Source organism: Rhineura floridana, chromosome 6 (assembly GCF_030035675.1).
Source record: "Rhineura floridana isolate rRhiFlo1 chromosome 6, rRhiFlo1.hap2, whole genome shotgun sequence".
NCBI lineage: Eukaryota > Metazoa > Chordata > Lepidosauria > Squamata > Rhineuridae > Rhineura > Rhineura floridana.
In genome coordinates this window covers 5,638,193-5,652,860 of record NC_084485.1, presented here as the reverse complement: position 1 = coordinate 5,652,860, position 14,668 = coordinate 5,638,193, and positions in this window count along the sequence as shown.

Sequence of the window (14,668 nt, the reverse complement as noted above, 5' to 3'; positions counted from 1 at the left end):
AGGGCCTTTTCAGTGGTGGCCCCCGAACTGTGGAATAGTCTCCCTGATGAGGTGCACCTGGCGCCGACGCTACTATCTTTTCGGCGCCAGGTGAAAACCTTTTTATACTCCCAGGCATTTTAAAGTGTATTTTAAACAGCATTTCCATATTTTGGATGTTGTTTGATTCGTTATTGTTTGTTTTTTATTATTATTATTTATTGTATTTATTGTATTTATATATTGTGCTTGTTTTTATCTTTTTGTACACCACCCAGAGAGCCTTCGGGTTTAGGGCGGTATATAAATTAAACTAAATAAATAAAAATAAATAAAATTCCCTCCCCCCGTTTATCTTTGCAACAACCCTGTGAGGTAGCTTCTAATATATACAATATATGTACATAATCAGCAGTTGGTAGTTGTAGTTGGTACAGCATTAATAAAGTATAGTCCCTGAAATGTATTCTGGTAGAGTCCAGTCCTATATGTCTGCTCCAAATTAAGCCTCATTGGGTTAAATGGATAAGTATATAGGATTGCAGATTAATTTTTACCTCTGAAAGGAATGCACTGTCAGGCATAGAATTTAAGAGACATACTTTTCTGGATGTGTTTGAAACAGATGGGTAGGTGGGAAGAGAGTTGGGTCTTCAACATAGTGCCCTCCAGATGTTGTTGAAATTCAACTCCCATCAGTCTCAGATAACATAATGATGCTGAAGTTGGTTCCTAGTTCCCAGTTCCAAGTTCACAGCTACAGTAACTCCAAGCCAAAGTTCACATGTCTCTAAACCCCAAAATACATGTTGGAGTACCCCATATCATATATTGCAGTGATCTGGGGAGTCTCCCCGTCAAGAATAACAAGAAATTTATTCAATCAAAATTATCAGGCTTCTGAAATGCTCATAAATGCATAATGATGTCATAAAATCATAAAAAATAAGCAACTGGGTGTGCCCACCCCATAGTTGTTCTGGGCCAGGACAACTCATACACCCCAGGGAAGGGGAGGGTGTCTTCTACAAGATGCCAGTGTGTCCTGCCTGGACCAGAGCTTTTGCTTGGTGCAGGGCAGGGATAAGGGCATATATGTACAACCCAAAGCGACAAAAATATGCAGAAAGCAATAAGAAACTGGGGGTGCCCACCCAAAAATCTGCACTGTGCCAGGCAGTAGTGTAGCAGCAAATTCAGAAGTGCAAGGTCGCTTCATGATAGCAGCCACAACCAGACCCCCCCCCCCTTATTTTGCTTCTGGGTTGAGAATGAGGTCCTTGTTAATGCCTTCTCCCATAACAACTGATGTCCCTAGGAGATTATCAGTATGAAAGGGGAGAGTATTAGCTACTGAAAAGAGTCTTCTCATTGGGTGACTCACCTCCTTTCACTCTGGCTCCAATCATCAGGAAAGGACAAGGAAGCATATGTCAGCTCTACACTGCATCAGCAGTGTCAGGGGGGCCTGGAAATTCCTGGGTCTTTGGCAGGGAAGGAAAGTCCTTAGCCAGCAGTCGGGTTGTAAATCTGCCAGGCCTATCCGAAGCGTACTTGCCGAGTCAGAAGTCCAGAAGCAAGGTCAGTGGAGGTCCGGGATCAATTGCCAAGGAGGTCAGTCAAAGAGATGCTGCAGGGAAACTAGGTCTACACAAAGCCACGCCTGACGTTGCAGTCAGCAACAAGTGGCAGCCAAGGTGTGCCTTATAAAGAGCAGGATGGACAGCAGGTGTGAGCCCTCAGCATTTGGGCCTTAAGGAGACAGGCCTGCCTCTCTTCTGCCTGACCTTCTGCTGTCTACGTTCTGCAGGTGAGGGGGGAGTATCCTGTTCACTGTCTGTGTCTGGCTGCAGGGCCTCTGCTGTCCCTGGGGTGCTCTGCAGCTGAGGGACAGAAGGAGCTGGATTCTCAGGAGGCTCCTCCGTGTCTCCTGCTGCTCCTGGGTCTGCTGCTGTTACTCCCGAGTTGTCCTCATCTGAGGAGTCCTCTGACGGGGCCATGACAGCATATTAGAAGACTCTTCACAGTGGCTAACACACTCCCTTTTCATGCCGATCAGCTCATATGATGCTGGAGACATAGGGACGCTGCTCCCAAAAAAGTAAGGGGCAATTTACTGGACAACTACACCCCTGCTGGCAGGACAAATCATACATCCCAGGAAGGGGGAGAGTGGCCTCTACAAGATGCCAGTACTTCCCACCTGGCCTATAGTTTCTGCTGGGTGCAAGGCACTCATAAGGTCATCTGTGCAGAACTAAAATAATGCGGAGTAAGTAGAGAAAAATATGGGATTTGGGGTGAGCACTCCAAAATCTGCTGTGGGCCATGAAACATCATTCACCTGAGCAAAGGGGAGAGTGTCCTCAACGAGATGCCGCTGCCTCCTGCCTGGAATGGATTTTCTTGTGGTCACACAAAACAGATATGTGCATCTGCACAACAAGCAACGTAGAACGTATGTAAGGAACTGCGGGTTCCCACCCCGAAACATGCTTTGGGCACTAGAGGTCATACATCCGTGCATGCAGGAGAGGGTTCCCACCCAGTTCAGAGCTTCTTTTGTATGTATGCTACAGACAAGGGCATATATGTATTAGAAAAATAGTGAATATGTAGAGGAAGGAAAATCAGAAACGGGAGTGCCCATCCCAAAAGATGATTTGGGGCACCACATATCATGCTTCCCTGCATCTGGGAGAGTGTGTTCTACGAGATGCCATCCATGCATACTTTAGAGCGTCATCTATGAAACTACATCTTCTTCAAGACATCATTCTTTGTTGACCCTGCCGCAAGTCCTTCTGTCACCAACATGAATGGCTTTTAAAAATAATAATAACTGAGCTATAACAAAGTAAGTAACAGGGAAGCCCAATGCAAAATATTTAAAATCCACATAGATCATAAGCACTGGCCGTAAGCACTGGCATAGCATAGAGGACACCTATCATTTTCTGGGGTGTCTGATTTATCTTGGCCCAGAGAAGATTTTGAGGTGAACACCCCCAGATATTTATTCTTTGCTTTTCTTTTTGTCTCCTTTGGTTGTGCATAGATGCTCTTATACACGCCCTGAATCGAACAGAAACTCTGGGCTAGGTGGGAAGCATTGGCATCTTGTAGAACTCTATTTCTCCTGTCCACCTTCTTCCAAGGAAGCTGTCTTGGTTTTAAACCGGTGTCTGGCGTCAGTGGTGGATTGGATGAGGGTGAACAAATTGAGGCTTAATCCAGACAAGACAGAGGTGCTCCTGGTCATTCGTAAGGCAGATCAGGGAATAGGGATACAGCCTGTGCTGGATGGGGTTATACTCACCCTGAAGACACAGGTTCGCAGTTTGGGTGTCCTCCTGGACTCAGCTTTAAATTTAGATTCCCAGGTTTCTGCAGTGGCCAGGAGGGCTTTTGCACATTTGAGATTAGTGCGCCAACTGCGCCCATTCCTTGACCCGTCCAATCTGACCACGGTGACACATGCCTTAGTCACATCCCATTTAGATTACTGTAACACGCTCTACGTGGGGCTGCCTCTGAAGACTGCTCGGAAACTTCAGCTGGTACAACGTGCTGCAGCCAGAATGTTAACTGGGGCTGATTACAGGGACCATACAACTCCCCTGTTATAAAAGCTCCACTGGCTGCCAGTTTGTTTCCGGACACAATTCAAAGTGCTAGTGCTGACCTATAAAGCCCTACACGGCTTGAGTCCAGGCTATTTGTCAGACCATATCGCCCTCTATGTGCCTGCCCAGACCCTGAGATTCTCAGGAGAGGCCCTTCTTTCAATACCTTCATCTGCACAAGTACAACTAGTGAGGATACGAGATAGGGCCTTCTCGGTGGCTGCCCCTAGGCTTTGGAATTCCCTCCCTATGGAGATAAGAATGGCCTCTTCCCTGCAGTCCTTTCGTCGGCAGGTAAAAACTTTCTTATTTCAGCAAGGCTTTGATTCCGAAGGCAGCTAAGGATAGGCCCAAAAGGAGGTTATATTGTTCTTGCTTGTTTATTTTTTAATTATTCTGATTTTATGAGTATAGTTTTTAATTATCAGAAACAGTTTAATGCTATTTTAAATTAGTTCATTTTTAATTATATCTGTCTATATTTATTTATTTATGTATTATATGCTTTTAACTTTGGTGGGTTTTTAATTGTATCTGTTTTTTATCAGGAAGCCACCGTGAGTTCCAATTTGGAAAAACGGCGGGGTATAAATAAAGTTAATAAATAATAAATAAATATCCTCCCCTTTCCTTGGGTGTATGATTTGTCCTGGCCCAGAGCAGATTGTGGGGTGGGCACCCTCAGTTTCTTATTTTTTCCTGCATCTTTTTGTCAATTTTGGTTGTGCATAGATGCCCTTATCCCTGCCCTGCACCCAGCAAACGTTGTGGGCCAGGCAGGACGTACTGGCATCTCGTAGAAGACACCCTCCTCTTTCCTGGGGTATATGATTTGTCCCGACCCAGAGCAGATTTTGTCTGACGTGCTCTTTGAGCATCCTGTTCTTTTGAAACATAACAGAAATGTATTGTAAAAGCAGCATTTCAAGTGTAAAATTTGATTTCAAGTGAATTATATGTGTGTTGGGGTATCACCATTGCTGGAGGTGGGGTGGGAGGATGTGAGATTCTGTTAATCTTACAGATAAAAAAAATTATTCTACTACCCTCTGTGTGTCTGTTCTTGTCTTTAATGTTGTTTTAGGCTACTTAGATGTGCAACAGCCAAGGCCAGCACCTTGTAGGCAATTTTTTAAAAAAGTAACTAAAATGTAATTGTAGTGATCGCTTTTGAGCAAAAGTAAAGTAATCAGTTACATTCAGAGCAATTGTAATTGTAACGGTAACTACTACTTTTTTGGGCCATGTAACTATAATAACTGTAATTGATTACTTTTAAAAAGTAGTCTTCCAAGCTCTGTCCTTGATTGGGTGGTCGGTAGTAGACTCCAAGCACCACATTCCTTTTATTACTTGCCCCATTAATTTTAATCCAGATACTCTCGGTGGAGCTACCAAGCTCATCTTCCTGAATTTCTGTGCAGGAATAAATGCAGGGTAGGGAACTTCCCCTTTCTGTGGAGGTGTCTGAACCCTGCTATTAAGACAGGATGACTCACATCTCTCACCCCTTGTCATGGGGGCGGTGGACAGAATGTCACTGACATGGGCAGGCAAGACTGGCTATGTCGGCGGCAGCAATCCCATTCATAAGAAGAGGTGGCGAAATGAAACGTTTTGCTGATGAGCTCAATGTCTATATTTGCACACAAAGAGCCCAGCTAGAGAAAAGAGAGTCTCCGAATTAAAGAGCTGCTCCCTGCTGCCTGTCTTGCAGACAGGGGGTACTGAAGGTTAGCTTTGGGAATGAGCTGGGCTCTGCTGAGCACATATATCCTCCCAGCGCAGGCTGGCCCATGGGGGCACATGGCGCAGTGCCCCACCAACCTCTCTGCTTGAAGCCCACCTGCCTGCTTTCCTGCCAGCAAGCGGTTGGGGGGGGGGCTCTGCCTGTTGCCTTGCTCTTGCTTAGTCTCAGTTTTGCCCTTGTAGAAGTCAGCTGGGAGGAGGGTGTTTATTTATTTATTTATTACATTTATATACCGCCCCATAGCCGAATCTCTCTGGGTGGTTTGGGCTCCCTCCCTTCTGCCCTACCAGTTACAATGGTCACCAGCCTCCAACATATACACCCTCCCTCCCCACATACTGTAGAAGCCCCCAGCAGGTGTACTATTCAGGAGTGTAGTCGTCCAAGGTCTCGGGGGTGTGTGTGTCTTAGTCCCCCTACTTTTTTGGGAGCAGGGTCCCAGCAGGGCCCCTATGTCTCCAGCATCCTACAAACCTATCAACATGAGAAGGGAGCATGTTAGCCATTGAAAAGAGTCTTCTAACATGCTTCCTTGTCCTTTCCTGCTGATTGGAGCCGATCAGAGTGAAAGGAGGTGAGTCAGCCACTGAGAAGACTCTTTTCAATAGCTAACACTCCCCCTTTCATGCTGATTGGCTGCTAGAGATGTCTGTTGTTGTGGGAGAAGGCATTAACAATGATTTCATTCTCAACCCAGGAGCAAAAAAAGGGTGTGTGTGGCTGTGACTATCAGGAACGGACCCTGCACTTCTGATTTTACCACTACACTGCTGTTGCTATTCTGCTCCTGTACCACTTTCACAGTTGTGGAAATGGTGGTTTGTTAAAGGTGATGACCTCATAGAGCTACAATTCCCGGCACCTTTCAGAAACTCCAGTTCCCAAGATTCTCCATGACAAAGTGGTAAAAGAGTGCTTTAAATGCATGGTGTGGATGTGACCTCCTTTGCCTCTAAAGTTGCAATCTTTTGCACACTCATGGTGCTTCTAGACTGTTGCCGCTTTCAGGTGGGATTCAATCACAATGCGGCAAATTCAGGTTGCTCAATTGAAGTGGATTTGGCACTCTTGCACAAAAAATCCATTTCCCCCTAAGACAGGTCTTTTTGCGATAAGGAAAATGTGGGATAATGCTTGCTTGATGCAATGTCATCTAACCTCCCTGCAAACAAATCAGGTCATCTGGAAGTGCCCTTTCTTGAGAGTAAATCTCACTCAATTCTGTGGAATTTACTCCTGCATATGATTGTGCTGTAATGGTCCTTGAATGACCAAGCTTGGATGACTAGGCTTATACCCTAGTGGGCAAGGATCGTAGTTCAGTGGTAGAACATCTGTTTTGCATGCAGAAGGCCCCACATTCAGTTCCCGGCTTCCTCAGGAAGGTCCGGGAGAGACTGAAACCCTGCAGAGCCTCTGCCAGTCAGTATAGACAATACTGGGTTAGATAGACCAATGGCCTGACTCGCATTATAAGGCACCTTTCTATGTATCTGGTGTTAGCAATCATGGAGCAGGGGCAGCCTAGGCTAGCTGAGCAAGGCATTGCATGTGTAAGCCACAGCTCAGTGGTAGAGCACATGTTTTGCATGCAAAAGGACCCAGGTTCAGTCTCAAGGTAGGGCTGGAAAGGCTCCTGTATGAATCGTAGGGTAGCCAGATGCAAAAGAAGACAGGGATCCTCTTCCTTTAACAGCTGTAAAAAAGAGGACATTGTTATGCAAGGTACACCTGCTGAAATTCTCTCTTCTTCATAACTATAAAATGTGCAGGAGCTCAGTCCTCTTTTGCAATTGGCCAGCCTATGGTATCTCTGGAGAGGTGCTGCCTGCCAGTGTAGGCAAAACTGAGCTAGATGTACCAGTGGTTGAACTTGGCAGAGATGGGGAGGGAAAGGCTCTTTGATGCCAGTTGCAGTCATAAATACTGGGAGGGATAGATGAGTCGTCTGACTGGGTCCAAGGCAGCACGCTCTGTTCTGATTTATACTGCATGGTACTGTGCAGCCTTCGCCAACCTGGAACCCTCCAGATGTTTGGGATGACAACTCCAAGTATAGTCCAAAATATCTGGAGGGCACCAGGTTGGCAAAGGCTGCTGTAGTGGAAGGAAAATGGGAAATGGGCTGCCTTCAAGTCAATCCCACCTTATGGCTACTCCATGAATAGGGATTTCATGGTAAGCTGTATTTGGAGGGGGGTTCCCATTGCCTCCCCCTGAGGCTAGTCCTCCCCAGCTGGCTAGGTCCTGCTCAGCTTAAGAACATAAGAACATAAGAAGAGCCTGCTGGATCAGGCCAGTGGCCCGTCTGGTCCAGCATCCTGTTCTCACGGTGGCCAACCAGGTGCCACAGCTGCACAAGCCAGCCCCTTCCTTGTCCGCAACGGCCAGCTGGGGGGCAACCGGGCTCCTTGGGAGTATGCAGCTTGCCCACGGCTGCACAGGTGGCAGGGCACATAACCTCTGAGCCCTCACTGTGGGGGTGATCTTTAGCTGGCCCTCGACACCCAGGAGATACAAGCTGGGATTTGAAGTCACAGACTCTGGACTCCCAGCCAGGCTCTTCTCCCCACTGTGCTATACCAGCTGTAGTGGAAGGCGAGAAGGTGTATTATTATGGAAACCCCCTCAAACCTTAACTTAGCTCTGCCATCAGTTTGCGTCCTGACTGCATCCTGATTTGGAAGCCTCTTTCCAGCCTTACAGCATAACATGAAAACAGATTTAAGGGTCACATCAATGGTCTCTCTTACTGAAACCCTCTAAAATGCAGAAGTTAGCTAGTGGCGTGTATGTCTTTTAATGAAAGTTTGAAAAAAACAAAGATAAAAAAATAGATCTAGGCAGCTCTGTTTCAAAGGCCACGGAAACTGTTCTCCAAAGATCTCCTTTCCTGTGGGAAAATCAATTGTTGACAAAACTCTGGATTTCCGTCCTCCACTCCATGTAAACATTGCAAGCACATGTGTGAAGCCGATGGAAGCTAAGCGGTACAACTCTGCCTTTAATGCAACTGCTAACAGCGCAAGAGGATCATGTCTTCTCATTATGTGTCCAAAGTATGATAGCCTCAGTTTCATCATTTTAGCTTCTAGTGACAGTTCTGCTTTAATTTGTTCTGACACCAAATTATTTGTCTTTTTCACAGTCCATGGTATGCACAAAGCTCTCCTCCAACAACACATTTCAAATGAGTTTATTTTTCTCTTATCAGCTTTTTTCACTGTCCAACTTTCACATCCATACATAGAGATCAGGAATACCATGGTCTGAGTGATCCTGACTTTAGTGTTCAGTGATACATCTTTGCATTTGAGAACCTTTTCTAGTTCTCTCATAGCAGTTCTCCCATTCCATGGACTGCGAAAAAGACAAATTATTGGGTGTTAGAACAAATTAAACCAGAACTATCACTAGAAGCTAAAATGATGAAACGGAGGTTATCATGCTTTGGACACATCATGAGAAGACCTGATTCACTAGAAAAGATAATAATGCTGGGAAAAACAGAAGGAGTAGAAAAAGAGGAAGGCCAAGCAAGAGATGGATTGATTCCATAAAGGAAGCCACAGGTCAGAACTTACAAGATCTGAGCAGGGTGGTTCATGACGGATGCTATTGGAGGTCGTTGATTCATTGGGTCACCATTGGTCATAATCGACTTGAAGGCATGTAACAACAAAGACTGAGCATGTAACAGTGGGCATGAAATGCTGGACGGCTATTGGTGAGAAGGGGATGTGGGAAACTGGGAGGGGAACAGGAATAGAATGGAGCGCTCCCAAACTGGTTGCCTGTTCCACTTGCGATTTGTCCCTCTGTGAGGATTTGGTATATAGCTCCTCCTAGTGGAGATGTGCAGAAAGGAGCCCTGCTTTTCGCGTGCATGAAAATTCATGGAAGGAAGGGAGGTGAAGTTCCCATCTTTTGTGGGGAAAATTAAAAAGATAGCACCTCAAGCAGAGTGCCGTTGAGCACGTGCAGAATGCCTTGTGTTTCCCCTTCCTCCCTCACAGAAGCTGTGCATTTTGTTTGGTTGTTTTTATGAAAATGACCTATAACTCTGGGCCCAGTGGTTTTCTTTAGTGAAGGAAATCAGTTGTGCATGAGTGTGTTTTACAAGCCTAAGGACAGGGTGCCTCTGAGCATGTATAGCATTTCCTCCCCAATGGAGAACATCTTTTAGGTTTGCTTTTGTTGTTAAAAACACACCGGCCCCTTAAGTCTTAACAGACAGTAGGGAAAGAACTATGGTGTTTTTGCGGGGAGGAACATGGTGCCAGAACATCTTCCTTGCATGCAGAAGGTCTCCGATGGCATCTCCAAGCAGGGCTCGGAAAAGACTCCCGGTTTGAAACCTTGGAGAGCTGCTGCCAGTCAGTGTGAGCAATATGGAGCCAGATGGGCCAATGGTCTCAGTTGGTATGAAGCAGTTTTGTACAATCCTAGGTGCTGAACTGGAGTAGGGTATATGCACATTATATTACGTGTAAGCCCCAGTCATTTTCCAGTGCCTGGACTCAGCCACAGAAACTGGAGATGTGTGATGAACTCTTATATTCTGATGTAGGCTGACAGTGTCCCCTAGAGCAGGGTGGCATTCTCAGGCCCAGGGGTCAAAGGTGCCCCCCACTCCTCTCTCTGACCGTCTGAATTTTCCCCAGGCCACACCCCTCATGGGCCCAGCTTCGCCCCTTGCAAAAAAACACACATTTTCACCTGGATATAATGCATCCATGAACGCTTTCCTGGATGGAGGATAGAGAGGGGTGTGTGTGTGTTTGTAGAACTCCCCCCCCCCCAGTGTTACAGAGGCCCATCAAAAGTCAAGCACTGAGCATCTCCGGTCCCATGCTGTGGGACACTCTTCCAGCAGAGATTTGGCAGGCACTCTCGCTGGGTTGACTTTCAGGCATCTCTTGAAGACTTTTTTGTGCTGACAGGCCTGTGCAGATGTTTGAAATGTTTTTGAGCAGCCAGCCATTTTAATGATTGTTTTCTGTTGCTTTTAAAGGTTTTTATGTTGCTGTATGCTGCCCTGGTGTTTTGAGAGAGGGCAATAATATATAAATACTTGTATAAATAAATAAAAATAAGTAAACCCGCCTCCAGTACAAAAGTAAACTTTAAATTAATTGCACCACCCACTTTTACCTCTGGCCCTGCCCACTGCTAGCATCTGGCTCTTGGAAGTTTGCCAGAATGGAATGCATCTCTCTGGCTTACTGAGTATCCCAGCTCCATCTCTGAGATCCTCCAGGGAAGCACTGCTGGTTGTCCCCAACTACCTTCAACCAGAAATCAGACATTGAAGTGTCGCCAGTCCCATGCTGTGGAGCGCTCTTCCAGCAGGGAATGGGCATGCATCCTGGCTGCTAACTTTCAGATGTCTCTTGAAAACGTTTTTATGCTGAGACGCCTATTGAGTAGTTAAAACCTTTTAGATGACTCAGTCATTGTTATGGTGATCTTGTATTCTGTGCTGTACATTGCCCTGATATTTTGTATGAGGGATGGGCTGTAAATAATTGTATAAAATAAATAAAAATAAATTAAGAAGTTCCCCACCTCTGACCTACATTTCTGGGATTGTTACCCCGCCCACACAGTTAACTGTGAACGGATAGAGACTGTATTGTGTCTGAGTATACGCCCTCCAGTTAAGCTCCTGTAGATAATAGCTGAACTGGTCTGAACTGGCCAGGCCTTTTGTAATGCAAGTTCAGAGTCATTGTGGAGGTGGGACTAGCCTCTTAGTAATATTCTGGTTGGCCAAAGAAACCACTGACATCAGAGATGGAGTAGATTTCACCTCTGGACCAAGTGACAAGCCTTCGTAGGAAGAAGGCGATCTTCTACCAGCCTTAGATGTGAGGCTTTACCCTCAGCTTTCATCTCCCTGGAAATATTTGATCAGGTGCTCAGATATGTTTGCTCTCAGAACCTCTCTTCAGCAAGGAACTCCGCACATGCTCTGAAACCCAAGACTCTTCTCAAGCAGGTAACATGTAACTAGCTAAGTTGGATTGACCTTATTGATTTTACTTGTAAGCCTGTGTGTTGTGTGTGATTATATTGCCTTCCCTTTTTCTCCCTAACTGTTGTTGTTATGTGCCTTCAAGTTGATTTTGACTTATGCCGACCCTATGAATCAGCGACCTCCAAGAGCATCTGTCGTGAACCACCCTGTTCAGATCTTGTAAGTTCAGGTCTGTGGCTTTCTTTATGGAATCAATCCATCTCTTGTTTGGCCTTCCTCTTTTTCTGCTCCCTTCTGTTTTTCCTAGCATTATTGTCTTTTCTAGTGATTTCTCCCTAACTAAATTCTTTATATTTTGACATTTTGCTTCACTGGTTTTAAAAAAGCAATTCTCTGGAATTTCTCACTAAAACCTTTTCCCGTGGCACGGCTAAACTACATTTTTGAATTTTAACGATAGTTCACAAGGATCTGTAAGATTTGAAGTTTTGGGAGCGCAAGACAATTTCCTCTTGGACCTTCTGCATGCAAAGCTGCTCAGCTGCTGAGCTGTTGCCTCTCTGTCATGGTGTTTTAGCTCAAGTCTTTGCCACCCCTGGCTACCTCTTTCTTCTAAATGGAGATGCTGGGGACTGAACTTGTGACCTTCTGAATACAAAGTATTTCTCAGTATCACTGAGCTCCAGCCCTTCCCCTTAGACTAAATGTTCCTCAGCCACAAAAAATAAAAATAAGTATCTCTACACATAGAAAAAACAGCTGGTATAGCACAGTGGGGAGGAGAGCCTGGCTGGGAGCCCAGAGTCTGTGAGTTCAAATCCCCGCTCAAGGGCCAGCTAAAGTTCACCCCCACAACCTCAGGGGTGGCGTGCCCTGCCATCTGTGCAGCCATGGGCAAGCTACATAGTCCCAAGGAGCCCAGTTGCCCCCCAGCTGGCAGTTGCGGACAAGGAAGGGGCTGGCTTGTGCAGCTGTGGCAAGCTGAGCAGGCCCTGGCCAGCTGGGGAGGACTAGCCTCAGAGGGAGGCAGTGGTCAACCCCCTCTGAACACCGCTTACCATGAAATCTCTATTCAGAGGGTCACCATAAGTCGGGATCGACTTGAAAGCAGTCCACACATAGAAAAAAGCATGCTAGAAAGGGTGGGCTCCTTGGTTGTTTAACTTTCTCAGTGCAGGGGGGACTTGGGTTGCATTGTAGGTAGAAGCATCCTGTCCTTTAAGCCCCAACACAGGCTGACCTCCTCACGCAGTGTTTGTGGGAACTGCGACTAGGGTTGCCAGGTCCATGGCCTGAGACTGATCCTGTATCTTTAGGAGGAGAGAAGGCCAGCCAAGTGCAGGTGTTCTTGCAACACTGTAATGGGAAAAACACAAGGTGAAATTCTCCTTTCCCCCTGCACAACTTTTAAAGATACAGAAGACCTCTTGGTTACCAGGCCCAGCCTCCAAGAGCTCTTCTGTATCTTTCAAAGTTGTGCAGGGGGAAGGGAGAATTCCACCTTGTGGTTTTTCCCATTACAGTGTTGCAAGAACACCTGCACTTGGCTGACCTTCTCTTCTCCTAAAGATACAGGATCAGTCTCAGGCCATGGACCTGGCAACCCTAATTGCGACTCTCTTGTGAGCTCATACGCATTTTGATGAGGTTTATGTAGAACTTTGATGTGGATTTGCGCCTCAGGAAGTACATCGTCCATAAGCCCCTTTGAATGATGGGCAGAAAAGCAGGCTGGAATAAGACAGAGGGAACCAGAGATTCCACCTGCAATGCCTACCTGAGTTTATCTCCTGTTTTTCAATGTTTAAAAATGCCCCACCTTTGGGGAGAGGGATTATTTCGCAATAACAGTAGAAATAATGGAGGGGGGAGGGAGGAAGAGGCTGAAATGAAGTGAACCCTCACAAAGACTGATCGTGCAATTCTTGCTGCTCTGCTGTTGCGCTAAACCAGCCTTTGCCAACTTTGTGCCTTCCAGATGCTGTTGGACTCCAGCTCACCACACCATGCTGGCTGGAGCTGATGGGAGGAACAATATCCAGAGGGCACCAGGTTGGCAAATGCTGTGCTAAACCAATAAAACTGAGATTCCATCCAAGCACATTCATTTCTTTTTACTCTTTACTGAACCAGGAAAGGCAAACGTTGTCATCCAGTCCTGGTGACTCTGTTTTTCTTCCATTTAAGCAGAGGAGTACATGAAAATTCGTGGTATGAGGATTTACCCCACTTGTCTGACATTCTCTGTGCCTTTAAGAATTGTACAACCCAAAGAAATTTAACTGTTGCGGATGTTCCAGGGATAGAGATGCAGGGTTTGCCTGCTGAATGTCTGCTTGTCATCTAGCTCGTGCCACTCAGAGCTTCTGTCCATTAAAAAGTTGGCAAACTCTTATGCTGCAGAAGGGTTTGTTGAGCTGAAGCAATTGAAACTGAATTTTGGTTTATTACAGACTTTATTAAGGGAGGTGTTGTACCATAATGGATAAGAGATCAATCAGGAAATCCCTGCTTCAAATGTTTCTCTTCCATGAATTTGCTAGGTAATTTTAGGCAAGCATCCTCTCTCAGCCTGTGCACTCCATCTGCAAATTGTGGGGATGATCCTAATATTGGCCTACCTTGCAGGGTGGTTGTAGAGGCTGCAATACAATAATACACATGAAACACTCAAAAGCTCTATATAAAGGATTGAGTTGTATTCAACTAAGTCCTACTCGGAGCAGACCCATTGAAATTAATGAAGCTAAGTTAGTAATGTCTATTAACTTCAATGGGTCTGCTTTGAGTAGGACTAGCAATGAATATCACCCATTACAATTAAATTCAGAGATACAAATTGCAGCTAGGTGTTTTAAAGCAGAGTTGTCTGAATGATTCTTCAATTTTGGGAGTGGATTTCTGCTCTGTGTTGGGGTGGATGCTTTCAAATTCTTGGTGGTAGAACTTGAGGTTCACGTACACTCTCCTTTCCTCCACCCAAAAGTTTTCAATATTCGATAACCCAAATGTTACACTTGCAAACGCTTGTAAGTTAGGATTTTTAAAATGAGGGAGAATGTTAAAATGCTTGCAAATTACTTTTGGAGCCTAGAGGTTTTTGAGAAGGGTAGTGTCTCCAGCAGGTTTCTGGCATTTCCGTGTTGATATAGGAGGTCTATCAAGGGCAATTTAGCCAGGACAGGAAGAAACAGAACCTCTATGATGCAAGGCACTCTGCTGGTGAGCACAGAGGATGGCTTCTGCTGTCATACCCCTCTTGTAAGATTCCCGAGGCATCTGTTGTAAACAGAATGCTAGACTCCATGGCCTTCTTGGTCTGCTTTTCCAGCA